Below are 15025 nucleotides of genomic sequence, written 5' to 3'. Positions count from 1 at the left end.
CAGTAGAGGCCACATCCTGCAAGTCCACAAAAACTGTTGTAAATACTTTGGCCATTTTTTTTTTTTTAATGAAAGAAGTCATTGCTGTGTTCTGAGCAAAGGAGTTGCTATTCTGTCTGCTGTGTGTCTTTACCACCAAAGTTGTCCACAGTGTAAATAATTAATTTCATTTACTAAATCCCCAAACTCAACCTTATCTTATGTTCTTTTGAAATTCCCCATCTCCCAGGCCAGAAATACTAGAAGTTTATTTCTTGCTCATATAATAGTCAATGCAAGTATTTCTCATCAGCAAATGATTCTCTCCTTTTCATTGTTTAGGTACCAAGGTTTTTGCATATGATTCTTCCATCCCTTAGGACCTTAATCAACAAAAGGAGGAAGAAGGCATGCGGGAGCCCTCTCCTCTAGAGACAGCATGCATCACTTCTGTCAGATTCCATTGATAAGAACTTAAAGATATAATACCACTTAAATGTAACAGAGGCTGGGAAATGCAGGCTAGCTAGGTGCCCAGAAAGGAAAGATTTGTATCAATGGCTAAACATTCTTTTTCTCATCAAATGATCATTAAATTGATTGATTCTACAACTAAATACCTCCGAAAAGTAGGTAACTTTTATCTCTGTCAAAACTTCGGTGCTTTATTCAGGTTTTATCCCCTGTACCTAAATTTATTGGAAAACCTTATAATTATTCTCTAGGTGAGATCTTCTACAGATGTCCTGTTTCTAACACGCAGATTTAGTCATTTTCACACTTTTTCAGGAATTCTCCTGAATTCCTGAAAAGTACTCTTACACTAGTACTTGTGGCCTTCCTGGATCAGATTTTAAGATTTGTCCGCCTTTATATCTCCTACACTAAGGCTGCATGCTTCTTTGGTGCCATATTATCTGCTATTCCCTCAGATCATCTGTGTCCTGTCACATGCTCTCAGTGCCTAAATCACATTGCACCATATGCACGTGGCAAATTCCAACTTTTAAAACAGCTGATCTCTCCTCTGCAAAACCACCTCTAACCTTGCCAGAAAACCCCAGGAAATGAGCTACGTACTTGATGCCTCACACCTACTTAGTTATGACCTGGGACATAGTCTGTGGCTCTGGGAGTGACAGAAAACAGACACATAGTATAGATTTTTTTTACAACAAGATTGATTTAATAAGCAATATCTCATTTCCTTTTCTCTTTCTCCCTCTTCCTTCTTTTTTTTTCTCTCTCTTTCTTTCCCCTTTTTTCTTTTGATAGTGTTTTATAGTGGTTTGGCCAGAGTACTTCATATTTTCAAAGTGTGATTTGAATAGAAGAACATCCAAGATTTCTTTTAGCACCAAAAATGATGGATTCTAAAGGTCATGAACATGAGGCCTCATCTTTAATAGCACCTGCCTTGTGATGCCTGGATTGAGTTTGTGAGGGCAGTGTTCCCTACAGACCACAGATACTCTCCAGAAACCACTGTCTATGCACAACACATTTGTTGGACACAAACCATCTGATCAGTATTAGATATCCAGAGGGTAAGGAATTCAGATGCTATTTAAACAGCAAGACCTTTTCAGGTCAAAAAAAGATGTCTATTCCTATCTCATTCTCTAATCCATCTGGAAAATGCTTGGAAATTAAGCAGATGCATAACATGTGAGTTTTCTTTGAGATGGAATTTCCTACCCCTTTTGGTTCAGACTGCCAACAGCATTTCTTTCAATTAGTTACACATTAGATAGATAGGAAAAAACATATTTCTCATCTCTTCAGGAGACTATAAGAGATAACTGGGGACAGATTACTCTTTTATTCTAAACTGGTACTGTTTTTCATGTCTTGCATCAATATTTTTCATATACTGAATGAAAAGCAGAAGTGGATGCACCTGTACCTCTGCTATCTCTCCTTGATGTATCTCCAGAAGTGGTTCAAAGTATACTACTTATTCCCCATTAAATTATAGTTATTAGATTGTTTTTAAATCAATTTTAAATTGGATAAAAATACCTTACATTAGAATGATTTTTGTTTTGTGAGAGAAGGGAATTTCATATGATAAGCCCAATGACTGTATTAGTCAATGAATACTTCTTAACTATGTTCTTCCTTTTGATTTTTATATTTGGGATAAGACAAAGCCCAGTAAAACACGAACAAAAATGAAGAAAAACAATAAAGTAATTTTAACTAAGAATTTTGAGCAATTTTTTTTAACCTATAATGAATCTTCATGAGTGGGTGATATTGACTTCATAAACATGGAATAAATTGCCACAAACTCATGGTTTAGTTTCATTATGTTGATGCCTGAAATATACAATTAAAAGGTACACTATTTATACTCTCTGTACGTTAATAACTTCAAATTTACTTCTGGAAAACATTATTTTTTCTTCATTATAAATACCTTTTGAGGTTTTAAATGTCATCAATATGTCCAGGATTCATACTTACATGTTGAACTATGTGTTTATAATCCCCACTTGAATGCTTTGCAGGTATATTAAAGGTAAGATTAAAACTGAATTCCTTATGTTGCTTGCACATCTTGGTAATTGTGAATAATAGTGTGATGAGCATGAGAGTACAAATAGCTCTTCAAGATTCTGATTTCAATTCTTTTGGTTAAATACCCAGAAGCAGAATTGCTGGATCATATGGTAATTCTATTTTTAGTTGTTTGAGGAACCTCCATACTGTTTTCCACAGCAGCTACATGATTTTATATTCCCACAACAGTGTACACGTTTTCATTTTCTCCACATCCTCATCAATGCTTATTATATTTTTTTCTCCTTATAATTGCTATCCTAACAGGTCTGAGGTGGTATCTCACTGTGGCTTGAATTCACACTTTTCTGATGATTGGTATCATTGAGTATTTTTCATTTATATATATAATACATATTATATATATATTATATATATGTAAATGAAAAATACATATACATATACATATTATATATATAATAGAAATATTATATATTCATTTGAATAGAAGTGTCTATTCAAAATATGAAATACACATACAATGGAATATTGTTCAGCCTTTAAAAAAGAAAGAAGTTCTATCATTTAAAACAATATGTATGAGCCTTGAGGACATTATACTAATTAAAGTAAACCAGTCACAGAAAGACAAGTTATTACACAATTCCATTTACATGAGGAATCTAAAGTAGTCTGATTCATAGTATCAGAGAGTAGAATCATGATTGATAGGGCAAGCAGGGGGATTGGGAATTGTTGTTCAGCAGGGATAATATTTCAGTTACACAAAATGAATAAATCCTAAAGATTTATTACATAACATTGTGACTATAATTAATGAAACTTTATTTTTTATTACATACGTGGTAAGTGGGTATATTACATGTTAAGTGTTCTTATCAAATAAAAAAAAACCACTAAATTCCTTAGTTCTTTCTCATCATTCATTTCTGAGGAAATGGTTTTATTATTTAAACTGTTGTTAAAACATAATAAAAGAAAGCAAAAAGCAAACAAACAGAAACATCTGACTGCCTTGACCACCTCCTCTTTCTCATTCTCACATTCAATCCCCAATCTATTAATTTCATTTCTAGAATTATCTTAGATGCACTCACTGTTTTACATCACCACTTTTATGGCCCTGGACCAAGCCACAACTTTCAAATTTCTACAGTCCTACTACAAAATCCTCTAACAAAATTCTCATTTTACTGTTGTCTTCTCTAATATATTGTTTAGAGACTATCTGAAATGCTCTTTTTAAAACCAAAAGATGACATATACTGCCCCACTGCTTAAATGTCTGCCATGACTTCTCATTGCACATATAGTAAAATCCAAATTTCCCACCATGGCAACTCCCTACCTGCTCTGGCTTCTGCTCACTTCTCTCTAAAGTCATCACAATTTGACCTACTTTCATGTACTCACAAAGCTGAGTTCTTTCATGCTTTGTTCAGGCTGTTCTGTGTGCCTGGGCCACCCTTCTACTGAATTTTGTCAATATTATCATCTTCCCTAATTCCAGTTCTCTGCTTTAATGCTATGTTTTTGGAAAGAGCTTTTGTAATTAACCTAACTATATTAATGTCCTATAATATAACTAGTCCTATTCTATTTTTTTTTTTAATTTTAACACTACAGAGTACTATCCACATATTGTAACTTGAGTAGAAGCTTTATAATTTCACATGATTGGAACCAGTAGTTGATTGGATAATTGTAACTACAACAACAAAGAAAATAGTTCAAGACTAAAATTAGTAAAAGAGTACATCTATAAATTAACATTTTATGTTAACTCAGAACATGGATATGTATGTGCTTTCCTTTATTGATGTTTTTACATAGAGCCAAGGATATAAGTATGTTGTTGAATAGTTAGTCATTCTAGATCTTTTTTGCATTAGTATACAGCTTTGGCTATGACTTTTAGTTTCAATTGCATAATTTAAAACAAGAAACTGAAGACACTTGAGAAACAGAGTGTTTCTAGATTTTGATATTTCTTTTCTAATTGTTTGTAGATGTATCTCCCACACTTAATTTGTAAAGGTTTTGTTTTATCTTGTTTTTGATTGTTTTGTTTTTGGGGAACTGTTCTTATTGAGTTTTTCCAAAGATTTTACTCATATTTTTTTTCTCATAATAATCACACAGGGACTCAGACTCCTTCCATCCTGTCCTTTGCCTTCCTCAAGTGACATATTTGTATTGCTCAGACCTGGAAATAGCACATATTACCTTTACTCACATTCTATTGGCTAGTCCAAACACGAGCACAGTTAACTGCTAAAGAGGCAGGAAATGTAGTCTAAATGTGTGCTCAGGAAGAAGAGGAAATGGGTTTGGTTAGCAGCTAGCCAATCTTGGCAAAACTCTCCTTTAAGTCCACTTTATATTGTTATACAACGTGGGCCCTATTTAATATAGTAAAAACAAAAAAGAAGATGACTAAGTTCAGTAAGTATTATTTGTTCTGGAATGGTCTATGTAGCAGTTTGTTTATTCTTCTTACTCAAATCTCCTAGCAGGTATTGCCTGCAAATACAAGTCAGTAGGAGATATTGTATCTTATTAATAGTATCCCCTTTAGAAATTATTCAGCACTTATACAGACAGGATCAGGAAAAAAATGAGGTCATGAGGACCATAATATAAATTGGCATTATAAGTGGGATAATGTTGTAGACATTGAAATATTAAAATAGTCTCTACTATTTCCTGGCCTACCAGTCAGTTCTTTTGGCTCTCACTTACCTACTTAGGTATCAGCAAAACATTCATGAGATTGAAAGTAATAAAAGGCCTTGGTGGCTGTATCAGGATTGTTTTGTTGGCCAGGAATAGCTTCCACACAGATGGATTGAGCCTGTGCAGAACCACTTGAAGGTACTGAAAACACCACCGCATTAAATATATCCCATTACTTATCAATCAGCTGCAGTTCTGAAGACCTATTATTAAAGTGACTTTGCTGGACTAATCATTATCTTCACATGATTCCTAACCAAAAAAAAAAAAAATTATTTATTCATGAGAGACACACAGAGAGAGGCAGAGACATGGGCAAAGGGAGAAACAGGCTCCTTGCGGGGACCCTGATGCGGGACTCAATCCCAGGACTCTGGGATCACGCCCTGAGCTAAAGGCAGCTGCTCAAACACTGAGCCACCCAGGTGCCCCCTCCCTAACAAAATATTAATATTAAACTGGAAAGAGTAATAAATTAACCTCAAATTGCCTTTTACTACATCATGAATAAATGTATTAAATTACCTAACTCTATGCAAATGGCAGAAGGTATGTAACATAGGACAGGTGACATTGTAATGGCAAAGTTTGGGAAAAATAGAAAACTGTGGATATAGGTACTAAATTAAATGCTTCTGGTAGGTAGGGGCAGGCCTAGCATTAGGGGAGTGGAAGGGAGCACTAACTTACAAACATATATTTGTCCCTGGACATTGATGTGTATTTCTTATTCAGAGTCTGCTTTCTGCAAATGTTACTCTACTAGTTCTGTTTTAAAGAGTTATAAGTCTTTTATATTATTCAGTAGCCACTTCCACATAATATAAAATGATATCTTCTGCTATCTGCTGGCAACTTCAAACATTAGATCAATCATATGTAAGTGGAAAATCAATATAGAGTGTTTTAAAAACTTTGAAGTATGATTGATATAAAAAAAAAGACTGACTACACAGGGTATCCCTGGGTGGCTCAGCGGTTTAGCGCCTGCCCTTAGCCCAGGGCGCAATCCTAGAGTCCCGGGATTGAGTCCCACGTCTGGCTCCCAGCATGGAGCCTGCTTCTCCCTCCTCCTGTGTCTCTGCCTCTCTCTCTCTTTATGTCTATCATAAATAAATAAATAAGTAAATATTAAAAAAAAAGACTACACATATTTAGTGTATACATTCTGGTGAATTTGGACATATATATATATATATATATATCCATGAAACCATCACCATAGTCAAGTTAACAGACAAATTCATCATCTCCAAACGTTTACTTGCATCCCTTTGGAGTTTTTTTTCCTGAGTTTTGTTTTTTATTACAGTAAGAACTAATAACATGAGATCTACCCTCTTCACAAATTTTTAAGTGCACAAAACAGTGTTGTTGACTATAGGCAGTATGTTTTATAGCAGATCTCTAGAACTTATTCATCTTGCATAACAGAAATTATATACTGATTAAACAATTCCCCATTTCCCTTTCTGCCCTGGTAACAACTATCTTATTTTCTGCTTCTATGAGTTTTACTGCTCTTTATAAGTGGAATCATGCAGTATTTCCCCTTTTGTGATTGGCTTATTTTACTTAGCATAATTGCCATACAGCAATAAAACATTATCTATTAGTAGACACAAATATGGTTAAACCTCAAAAAATTATATTGATTAAATATAAATATATTTATATTATTTATACATAATATTAAATTATAATGTTATTAAATTTTATAATATATATTTTATATAAAATAAGCCAGACACTAAGAAGTACACACTGTATGAACCCATTTATATAAAATCCAAGTAAAAGCAAAATTGCCCTATGGTGATAAAAGTCAGCATAGTGGTTGTCTTGGATTGGGGCAGATATTAATTAGAAAGATGCACAAGAGGATTTTCTGGTGTAATAATAATATTCTATGTCTTTATCTGAAATATGGTTACATGCTTCTGTGCATTTATCAGAGATCCTAGAATTGTCCACTTAAGTTTTGAGCATTTTCATGTACATAAGTTATACTAAATACTGGTAGACTAAAAAAAAAATTGTGTCACTTCTGCATAAGAGCATTACTATAAGATGCAAAAATAATTTATCAATATGAAATACAAAAATATGAACTTAATCTGAATGATTCTCAGTATGGTACCTATTTCTAATAGCTCCCCAGAGAGAATGAAAGAAGAAACTGTAGGGTGAGAATATTTTCAATTCCTTTTAAGCCTATGAGTGTAACCAAAATCTAAATTGAAACACCAAAAACATGAAAAAGAAAATTAGTAACAGTAGGGAATTCAGAGGTATTGGTGAATTTGAAGCAGGTGCTTCTATATAAATAGTCACCCATAGTAGATGTGAATTTAGCACCTTGCATGTGATTCTGTAAAATAGGTACACATCTGGCTTCCTGCTATTGGTCATGAGTTTAAAAACTTTGGCTCATATATATAAATCAATGCACTTAAATCCAAAAGATTAATAGGAAGAGCTCAGAGTTCACATTGGCCCCTTGGCTCTCTCTTCCGATGAACTAAAGTGGAAGATTTGACTTAGCTTTCAGAGAACTTCAAGTCTTAGATATAATAGACTTAAGTCTCTTTGCTTAAGTCAAGCTCAGGAAAGTCAGCCAAGTTAAACTCAGAGGTATGTCTGGGACTGATGTAGCTTTCTCTCAGATAGTTGTAGGAATTGTGCACACAAATCAATGAATTAATCATGACAAGGTCACAACACAGATTTCTAATAGCTATCCAGTCACATAGTTCCAAAATTATTCATATAAAGTTTTCAGAAATAAAAATTATGGCAAAACAAATTGTAAAGACTTCCTAAATCCTGTAACATGGTCCTATTTAATAGTCCTGATTAAATAAAAAACAAACAAAATAAATCAATACAAATATTCTCAATTAACAGTTACAGAAAAATACATGCTCAGTGGAGGACTACTTGATGGGTTATAAAGAGATGAGTGATCATATCCAAAAGTTGCCTGTTAATGAACAGATATCAATCTGGAAGGGATTTTTTTCAAGATAATTTACAAGGACTAGACTTTGGTCCTCTTCTGTTGAACTATTTGTATAATTTGGGCAGAGGTTCTAGATACCAGTACCATCGAACATGTGGCTCAGTGCTGAAATTTATATCACTTTTTATCACAACACTGTCCCATGACAAAACACTCCTTTATTAGACAGCTATTTCTGTATAAATAAACTGTTAAAAAGTTTGGTGGCTGAAAACCACAATAGTTTTATTTGCTTATGATCCTGTTGGTCAGCAATTGGAGCTGGGCTCAGCTGGACAATTTTTCTTCTGACCTCTCTTCAGGCCACTTACACAGCCGTGGTCAGCTGGAGGGTTGGTTAGAGGCTAGTTAGGAGAATAAGCCTCAGCTGGATAGCATTTTCCTGATCCCCATGGTCTCACCCTTCAGTTGGCTATTCCAGGCTTACAGAGCAACAGGAGGACAAAGGGAAGTGGCAAGGCCCCTTGAGGCCCATACTCAGGAAGCACACAGTGTGTCTTCCACTCTATTTTGTTGCTTAAACAAGATATTAGGCCAGCCCAGGTTTAAAAGTTAGGATAATAGATTCTACCTGTCAGAGGAGAATACTACAAATAACTTTTGGTCATTTTAAAGATTTTTTATTTATTTATTCTTGAGAGACACAGAGAGAAAGGCAGAGACATAGGCAGAGGGAGAAGCAGGCTCTCTTTAGGGAGCCCGATGTGGGACTCGATCCCAGGACCCTAAGAACACATCCTGAACCAAAGGCAGACACTCAGCCACTGAGCTACCCAGACGTCCCACAATTTGTGGTCATTTTAAATGTAGCACAGACCTCTCTCCTTGGGTGCAATTATTTATATTCTTCTTGGGAAAAATACACTTACCACCTTTTAAGACCACCAAAAGTAGTGGTGTATGACAGCCAACTCTCTAAAAAGAAGAAAAAAAGAGCCCTGATATGAAACATTTGATCATTTCTGTGATATAAATACTACCAGCATCCGTAATTTCAAGATACTGATAGGATATCCTGAGTATAAGTTGGCAAAAGATGCACACAACCAGCTCTCACAAGCTGGCATGAGGTGGCACTGACACACCACTGCCAATTATGGCTTCAGACCCAAATACAATATATCAAAATCTATTAACGTGGCTTCTCATGACCTATAGGTCTATAAAAACATAGATTGTCCACTTCCCATATTCTCAAAGCACAATTTTGAGATAGTGGCAAGATAACTAGTATAATCAGTGTTTCAAAAAGGAGGGGAACAGACATCACATAGCAGACACTGGTGCATAGCAATTTTTATATAGCAGATATTATTAGGTCTCCCTACCCCAGGAGCTGGCAATAGTCTGCTTAGGGCCTTGATCTGTTCTATGAGAGTAGCTCTCTACTCCATTGCTGTTCTTAGGACTTGAAATTACTCTTTAGGAATTTGACTTTGCTCTGTAGGATTTTTGCTTGCCCTCCGAGACCTCTTGTCTTTTCTATAAGAAAGACTGCATATTTCCAGCTGAGGAATTTTCTTCTTACTTGACAAAATTGGGGGCCCAGAGGAGTGTTTTCATTTTGCACTCTCTGTGCCACTTATAGATCAAAGTGCTGAATATCTCCTATAATGTATTTACTACTGTGCCGAAAGTGAAAAACAGAATAGCTGTATGGGTACAGAACAGTTGCTAGGTGTATCAGTTGTTTATAGTTGTGATTGCATGGATGATTGGGAATTGAGGCTACCACTGCCCAGCATCACGAGAGTACCTACTACATATCACCAGCCAGGGAAGAAATAGAAACGGAAAGTTTGGAGTACAGTTTCTATTCAATATGTATCACATTCATACCATCTTAAAGTCAAAAAAATTACAGGTTGGAGACTGCCTGAAGTGTGATTTGGGATTTCTTATAGTGACTCCTGTGACTTGAATTCTTGGCTTTGCAAGTAGAGTACTGATATTCACCCCACAGCCTGGAGAGAAGCTGGCATTTCTTAAGTATACACATTTAAATTATATATTTACTCCAAGCCACTAAAATTGCATTTGTAGAGAATATTTCAGAATTAGATCACTCACTAATTCTTGTTTAGATACAAGAAACAATAAGGAGACCACAAGATGTATAAATACACATTTTACGCACAAACATACAAACACACTGCCCCAAGTGAGGGAATACAGACAGGCTCACAGTAAACCATATGCATAACAGAGAGAAAGAAGCCTTCCAAACCCAATCAAGTTTTTGGCAGTCTTTGAAAAGTCTAATCTACCAACGTCCTTGGGGAGAAACAAATGCTTTCTAGGCCCATTTTAATGGGTCAGGGAGTTGAATGCCCAGGTGAAAGAGAGAAATAGCCATTCGTCCAGGAGGGGAGATTAAATCTTTTATTCTGCTGATTAACCTGGATGTACTCCTTTTCCAGTCCCCTTTCTATTTTGTGTCTTGGGGCATCAGCAATGAGCTTGGTCACCAGCAGTGGATTTAAGACTTCTCCTCAAACTTGGTGCTTATATACAAACTTGTAGGTGACAGAAGCTTAAACTGGAAGTCATTTCACCTAACCAAATAGCAACGAACACTCCTGTAAATGTAAAAAAAAAAAAAAAAAATGGCAGCAGAGGTATGAGACCTCTGTCTTGGATCATAATCCACAGTATATTCACACTTGCCTGTCAAGTGTGCCTCCATATAAAATGCCTAGACAGTGGGTTTGGCTTCTCTTTTGCTCTTTACCTACACATGTTCCCTAATAAATTTCTATAGATGCCAGGGACATATATCTGAAAAGTAATTTATGTAGCTTTTCCCCTCCTTCTTTCAAATTCTATTGTAGTTATGATTCATTCTATTTATTGGTAAGCATAGGAAGCCTAGCTAAATGTTTGAGAGAAACAAAGATAGGCAGAAACAAAGCAAATTTCTGTTTATTTCCCATAATATATTTTTTAAATGTCCTAAGTGTTAAGCTCTATGCTGTGCCCTATAACAGTGTTTCTGAAATGGGGGTAATTTTGCCACAAGGGACATTTTGATAATGACTGGAAGAATTTTTGGTTGTCACAAAGAGGGAAGGGGGAGGCTACTATTAGGATCCAACTGTTAGAGATCAAGGAAGCTGTTAAGCATCCTGTAAAGCTTTGGACAACCTCCCACAACAAATTATCTCGCCAAAATGTTGATAGTTCTGAGGTTATGAAACCCTGCACTAAAGATAAAATGACGTTTCAACAGTGATATTAACAGTTTCTGAGCATGGCAGATATCTTCAAATAATTGCCTCAGTGTATGTAAATTTGCACATCTGCAAAGTCAGAAATTAGGGTCAGAACATCTTCCAGGAAGACATGTCCGAGAAGTATTGCTTGAAATGAAACCTGAATGGTGAGTAGAAATCAGCTATGTGCAGGGAGGAAGGAAGGACATTCCAAAGAAAGGGAACATTGTTGGAAAGGCCCTGTGGAAAGAGTAAACAGAAAGACGCTGAAGGGCAATGTGGGTAGAATGCCAAAATGGAGGTGGAACTTGGAATGGAATGAGTCTGGGAAGAGGGGCAGAGAGCTACATCATGTGGGGCCTCATAGGCAATGCTAGTGAACTTTGACTTTATCCTAAAAGCAATGGGAAATAATGACATTTTTGAACTAAAGAGGTAGTGGTAGTAGTGGATGATCATTCTGTGTACACTTAAAAATGGTCAAAATGGTCAATTTTATGTTCTATGTATTTTATCATATTAAAACATAAGTAGCAGTATGCCATTTATTATAGGATATAAATGGGTGATCAAATTTAGAACTTTAATGGGTGATCAAATCCAGAAGTCAACAATAGCCATAAAGATTTTGAGATAGCTCTAGACTGTTACTGGCATCAAGATTAGTACTGTGTATGTGAACAGTCTCAGTTGCTTCTCAGCCAAATACTTCCTTTTCCTATCTATACCTGTGAAACATTTTCCTTTTGAATGTCACAGTAGGTGTTTACTTGAACCTTGTTAGAATTTCCAACTGATGGATTTCCTTTCCCAGATGGAAATTCTTCTAGCTCAAGTAATTTTTCAAGGAGAAAAATTTCTGCTATGAAGTTAAGTGGGTTGGGTCCTTTTTTCCAGTGTAGAAAGATTTGTGTCTGAGTGGAGGAAGCTGAATAACGAAGAGATGAGACAGCCACCACTTGGGTGTTAGTGACCCAGGACGTTCCATCTGGGGCCTTTTACTATATTTTATAGTTGTTTTGCATTGATTAGCATATTCATTGGTGCTCAGCATTCCCAGACATCCGGCTTATTCAAATGAAATCCTAAAAGAAATATACAACTTTTAATAAAAATCAGTAATAATCTTTTCTTTACTTTAATGTTTTTAGTATAGCAAACCTCAAAGTATTTAATCACAGAAAAAACCTGAGTTTTCCTTATTCATGAATATATTTTCCTGATAGATATATTTTTAAAATACTTTGCCTTAAGTGTTTGTTGTATTTTCTTAAATAGAATAAAATATTTTCTTATTTTTAAGGGAATCTGGGCAGTAAGATTCTAAAACTGATATTTTTGTTTGTTTGTTTACCTAATGAAGGCTAAGACTTTGTAACACATAATAGTGGGTGCAAAATGAACCCAATCTTTGAGGGACCGTTCTATACTTTTCATCTTAGAAAGGGAGGAAAGTGAGTCTTAGTACTTTGCTATATGCCTTCCAGAGGTGCTGTCCAGTAAGATGTTCTGTACTTACAGAAATACTATAAAATACTCTATAATTTCTGCTGCCTAACATGGCAGCCAGTAGCCCCATCGTGCTGCTGAGCCGTTGAAATATGGCTAATGTGATTGAGTAACTGAATTTTTAATTTTATTTCACTTTAATAAATTTAAATTTAAATAACAATATGTGGGTAATAGCTACAGTATTGGACAGTGGAACTTAGAGTTTAAAATTGCAACTGGGGGCATCTGGACAGCTGGGTCAGTAAAGTATCCAACTCTTGGTTTTGGCTGAGGTCATGATCTCAGGATCATGAGATTGAGCTGCAAGTTGGCTCCATGCTGAGCATGAAATCCTCCCTCTCTCTCCTCCTCTGCCCCTTCCCCCACTTGCTCTCTTTCAAATAAACAAACAAAATCTTTAAAATTGTAATTGGATGGAGAAATATCAAATTGAATTATTTTATGGGAAAAAAGCTTCTTTGGAACTTTTAAGGCTTGCAGCACATTGATTAGTCATGTTATTTTTTAAAGGATTTTATTTAATTATTTGAGACAAAGAGAGAACAAACAGGGAGGGAGGTCAGAGGGAGAGGGAGAAGCAGACTCCCTGCTGAGCAGGGAGTCCGATGCAGGCTCAATACCAGGACCCTGAGATCATGACCCAATCCAAAGGCAGACACTCAACTGACTGCACCACCGAGGAGCTCCAATTAGCCACGTTATTGATGGTGGTGAGGATTTGTTTTTTAAAACATCCTTTTTTATTCTTTTTTATTTTTATCAAGTTTTTATTTTAATTCCACTGTAGTTAGCAGTGTTATATTAGTTTCAGTTATAAAACATACTGACTCAGCACATATACATCACCCAGTGTTCATCATGACAAGTGCACTGCTTTGCTTAATCCCCATCATCTATTTCTCTTGTCCCCCCAACCCTCTTTCCTTTGGTAAGTATCAGGTTGTTCTCTACAGCTAAGTCTGTTTCTTCATTTCTCTCTCTCTCCCTCTCTTTTTTTTCCCGTGCTCATTTATTTTGTTTCTTAAATTCCAAACATAAGTGAAATCATATGCCATTTGTCTTTCTCTGAATGACTTATTTTGCTTAGCAATATACTTTCTAGCTCTATATCCATGTTGTTACAAACATCAAGATTTCATTCTTTTTATGGCTGAGTAATATTCCAATGTATGTTATACACACACACACGCAAACACACACACACACACATATATCTCTATATATACATACATAGATATAGATACCAAATCTTCTTCATCCATTCATCTATCAATGGACACTTAGGCTGCTTCCATATTTTAGCTATTGTAAATAATGCTGCAATAAACATAGAGGTGCATGCATCACTTTGAATTAGTATTTTTGTATTTTTTGGATAGTTACTCAGTAGTGTGACTACTGGACCATTGGGTAATTCTATTTTAAGTTTTTGAAGAACCGACACACTGTTTCCCAGAGTAGCTGCACCAGTTTACATTCCCACCAACAGTGTATGAAGGTTCCTTTTTCTCCCTATCTTCACCAACACTTGTTTGTTGTGTTTTTTTGTTTTTTTATTTTAGCTGTTGGACAGGTGTGAGGTAATGTCTAATTGTGGTATTGATTTGTATTTCCTGATGCTGAATGATGTTGAGTATCTTTTTATGTGTCTGTTGGCTAAAACACCTTCAGTTAGTTTTCAAATGTCAGTTTGTTTTACAAAATGCAATAAAATATAAATATGAATTCACGTTATAAAAAAACAGAAGAAGAACCTGGTCAACCAGGTGTAGATTCAGAAATCTACAGGTGCTAACGTTTAAGACATTCTCAGTCCACAAAATGTTATAAAACAGAAATTGTAGATTCAGCTCACCTGGGCTGCATGTGTAACCCTTCATGGAAATAAATGCAGTAAACTTCTACTGTGTAAAATACAGGGACTGCAGGACACAGAGGAGGAAGAGTTTAAGAGCTTGCTTTCTTATTCAAACTAAAGATCTTAATAGCAGCCTCTAAGAATGACCAAAATTTTTGATTATCATAGGCCTCGATGTTT

General features: G+C 35.5%; 2 long non-coding RNA genes across 16 annotated transcripts in view; one reads left to right on the top strand and one right to left on the bottom strand.

The window, feature by feature from the left end:
* Positions 1-15025, bottom strand: part of LOC106557669 — a 228826-nt gene that overhangs the window by 72810 nt on the left and 140991 nt on the right. For 9 of the 12 annotated variants that reach the window (XR_005377614.1, XR_005377616.1, XR_005377611.1 and 6 more), the window contains 2 exons: positions 14843-14909; positions 10225-12560 (listed from right to left, as the gene is read on the bottom strand). The exons of 2 other annotated variants lie outside the window; for them this stretch is intronic. This is a non-coding gene — a long non-coding RNA (uncharacterized LOC106557669). Of the gene's footprint in view, positions 1-10224; positions 12561-14842; positions 14910-15025 lie in introns of those variants that run through there. One more of the 12 variants, XR_005377621.1, reaches the window with a different exon arrangement.
* Positions 1-15025, top strand: part of LOC111092122 — a 208116-nt gene that overhangs the window by 60085 nt on the left and 133006 nt on the right. The window lies entirely within an intron of this gene.

This window comes from Canis lupus, chromosome 24 (assembly GCF_011100685.1).
Source record: "Canis lupus familiaris isolate Mischka breed German Shepherd chromosome 24, alternate assembly UU_Cfam_GSD_1.0, whole genome shotgun sequence".
Taxonomy (NCBI): Eukaryota; Metazoa; Chordata; class Mammalia; order Carnivora; family Canidae; genus Canis; species Canis lupus.
The sequence above is the reverse complement of the archived record's forward strand: the minus strand, read 5'-3'. Positions and strand labels throughout refer to the sequence as shown.